The following is a 3,568-nucleotide window of genomic DNA, read 5'->3' as shown; positions in this document are numbered from 1 at the left end:
CTGGTGGTGTTTGCAGCAGGTGCATTACCGAGTTATCTATATTACTGTGCTTGAAGCTTGTGTCTTAAAAACATGCAATAACCCAGTCAATCAGTTCTCAGGACATTGCACTACCGCAATAAGTGTTATTAACCACCTAAACTACTACCAGTATTCTGAAGTGAGATTAATAATATTAATCACCTCACCTATTAAACCAATACATCAAGAAGCCTATTTAAAAAAATTCTTTTCCGTGAACGTCAAGTATTACCCTGGACAAAACCGATCGATAACGAACGTCTAGTTCTAGATCAGAAGAATTATGTGCCCAGTCTTAACAAGGATAGGACGGCACACGTCACGCACGAGCGTGGTAACCCACTCATCATTTGGAAGAACCAGAAAGATCGCTCAATGTAGTGTACGGAGGAACCCCGGAGAATGCGATTCTCTCATGAATGTGAGGGTGAGGATGTTGGGGGCGAAGGTGTCTGTCCACATCTCCCCGGGTCTCAGTAAAAAACTTATCACGGGTTATCTACGATGTTCTTTAAGAAAAAGGAGTCCACTATACAAAAAGTTATACTGTTAACACGACCGTGTTATTATGCTAATTTGTATGCAGCAGTGTAGCCAATCTGTTTCCCGGTTTGTAGTTTCTCCCTCAAAATGACCGCCCACAATAGGTTCTATTTAGTTACAACATAAAGAACGGACTACATTGTATCCTCGGCAGACCTCATGAAATGGCAACATTTATGAACAAGCATTGGCATAGCCAATAGGTCTCGCTTTTGGGACCTTATAAGTATTTAGTTATGCATCACAATAACACTTATAAGGTCCCAAAAGCGAGACCTATTGGCTATGCCAATGCGTGTTTAATTTATTATACTTAACTGAGGTTCCCTGTGTTTTTAGTTCTGGCCTCCAGGAGACACCTTTTGCATTAGCTATCTCTCCATGTTCCTGTTACCAAATAATCATAAATTAGAAATTAAAACATATATATATAGAGGTGTGTTGGGTCAGCCCTCTTCATCCTGTGGTGTGTTCCGATGTTATTCACATTGTGATTCTGCCGACCACACCATACAGTAATGAGCAGTGGGTCTGCCCACAACACCCTTTGGCTTAGTCATACATTTGAGTAACAGCATTTTGTCTGATCACATGTGCATATCTGCCGACAAAGGAGCGCGCTTGAGTGCCAGGACTGTCAAATCAAAACCCATAGTGCCATTTCTTTGTGCCAATTAAAATTACAGGTTTTCTTTTGATGTGCATAAAGACAAAAAATTGGTTCTTTACTTGCTCCAAGTGCACCTCCCTGCTAGGATTCATTCCTCCTTGTCCTATTGAAATTCAATGGAGTAGTATTTAAAAAAAAAATCTAAATATCTCTGAAGAGGAGACATACAAACTGAGAAGCTTAAACTGTAATAAGTGGAAGAGAAGAAATATGGACAAATATGTAAGAGAATAATAAAAGGGGCAGAGAGAGAGCAAGTAGAGAGCACAAAGAGGGAGGTAAAGAACATGAAGAGGAAGAATGAAGAATGAAGCATGAAGAGAAAATGAAAGAAAGACAAACGGAGAAGTTAAGCAGTGGGAGCAGTATAGTGAAAGATAGGGGAAGTTCATGAAGCATGTGTGTTGAAATTGAAATACAAGTAAGTGTGAGGGGTGGAAATGTAGAGTGTGTGGCAGAAATAATATGTGAGTGCAAAGCATAAAGAGAAAGATTAGTGGAGAGAGGTAGATTGAGCGTCAGAGTGAGAGAAAGATAGATTGACAGGTAGCCAGAGAAAGATGAAGAAGCGGAGAGAGAGCTAGAGGGAGAGCAAGAGAAATCGAGAGAGAGGATACACATAGAGATAGAGCTAATGAGAGAGAAATGAAAGTTGGGAAGAAGTACAGAGTAAACAAGCATTTGCAATGCAATAGGTCTCGCATTTGCAAAAGTTTAAGCTATTGGCATTGTTCATGACAATGCCTTTTTTAATCTATTTTATAAAACAAACACATAATGGCATTTATTTATCATTTAAAAAGCCAATAGCTAGTGTTGCATTATTCTTAGCAATGCCAGATGCTCACACTTTTATAATGAGAGACCTATTGCATTGCAAATGCTGGTTTACATCTGCCTTTCTTTCTTGATTTAACTTCCTCTACGCTGTATCGTGGCTTAGACTTGTACACAGGGTCTCCAGGTTCACAGATAGCTTAGATGCCACCAGGAATTGTAGTTGTCAAGGTGGCCTTGGTGGACCTGTTTGACCTTCTGATGTAGTTTAAAGGTGTGGTTAAAAAAGGTGTGCCATCTTAACAGACCCAGGTTGCATCATCTGTTTCAAATACCCTGGATGTCCTAAATATATCCAAGCAACCGCTACTGCTTTTAGCTTCCCTGGAACATTCATATGATAGCGTATATGTGTAGGCATTATTACAGGTCACTGTTATTTGGGCACGGTCCCGATGGTGGTGATAAATTTGTCTGCAGCTTTCCATCTACTCATGGAATCTGAGTGTAAAATGTGCAGAAACCAAATGATAAGGGGGGTCAAACCCTACTTTTCTTCAGCTACAGCTCTTCAATCACTTTGACAGATGCAGCTTACCATTCTAGCATCAATGATATTCTGATTGTCCTTTCCCTGTTGGTTGGCAAAGCACAATGCTTTCACCACCTTTGGACCTTGATACATAAAGACTCTTCGGTGTTGGCATTTGTAAAATAAGGCTAGAAACGTAAAGTACCAGAATGCTGCTTTCTCTTTCCTCCTCTGACTAAGAGCATTTTTGCACTTCTTGATGTATAAGTACTCTTGACAATCACGTGCATCGGTCGTTAACTAGAAAATCTTTGAGTGGTGGGTTTGTACCTGTGATATTTCGGGTTTATGTAAATAAACAGATTAGGCCCATTCAGTATTTATCTTTGTTAATGTCAATCTGTACCTACTGCCATTTATTAAAAATTTTAAAGGAGACAGTGCTGTGAATTTGGCAGGAGTACTCATGTTGTACTTTCATGTGGGCGAGAGGAGTATCTGCCTCTGTTAACACTTTAGAAGCAGCAGGCTGGCTTGGATTCCCACTACTAAGGTATTACCCAGGGTGGATTAATGTCCCTGCTGCCCTGAGAGAATGGTACAGCACACCAGGTTTTTTCTAAAGCTAGTCTTCAAGTAGACCGTGTCTGACGTCTGCATATGCAAACCATTTTTGTGGTGAAAGATGAGATTTTGCAATCTATTGCATTCATGTTGTACTGCATGCCAGAATCTAAATAAGAGTTCAATTTGCGCTCCGCTTTAGATTAGAAAGAAGAGCCTCAGTCCAGGTGTGTTATGATGAATCCAGTAGTTTCTGGGTGTGGTCTGGGTTTAGCATAGACAGAACATATTATAAGGGTGTCGGCTTGATATCAAAAAGGCACTTCTGAGAGGCTTTATTTCAACGGTCTTTCAGTCTCATTAGAAGAGAACTAAGGGCCTGATGTACAAAGCCATTTTGCATTTTTTTCAGAATCGCAGAGTTTATGCCAACAATTCATTAAAGCATTTCCAGACTGTAA

At 40.1% G+C, this 3,568-nt stretch overlaps 1 non-coding gene across 1 annotated transcript; it reads right to left on the bottom strand.

Annotated features, from left to right (window-relative positions):
- Positions 1-291: 291 nt before the first annotated feature.
- Positions 292-390, bottom strand: LOC146854172 (small nucleolar RNA U13). Its single transcript, XR_014959008.1, has one exon. It is a non-coding gene; the product is annotated as a small nucleolar RNA U13 (small nucleolar RNA).
- Positions 391-3,568: the final 3,178 nt, after the last annotated feature.

Source organism: Triturus cristatus, chromosome 4_1 (assembly GCF_964204655.1).
Source record: "Triturus cristatus chromosome 4_1, aTriCri1.1, whole genome shotgun sequence".
Lineage (NCBI taxonomy): Eukaryota > Metazoa > Chordata > Amphibia > Caudata > Salamandridae > Triturus > Triturus cristatus.
The sequence above is the reverse complement of the archived record's forward strand: the minus strand, read 5'-3'. Positions and strand labels throughout refer to the sequence as shown.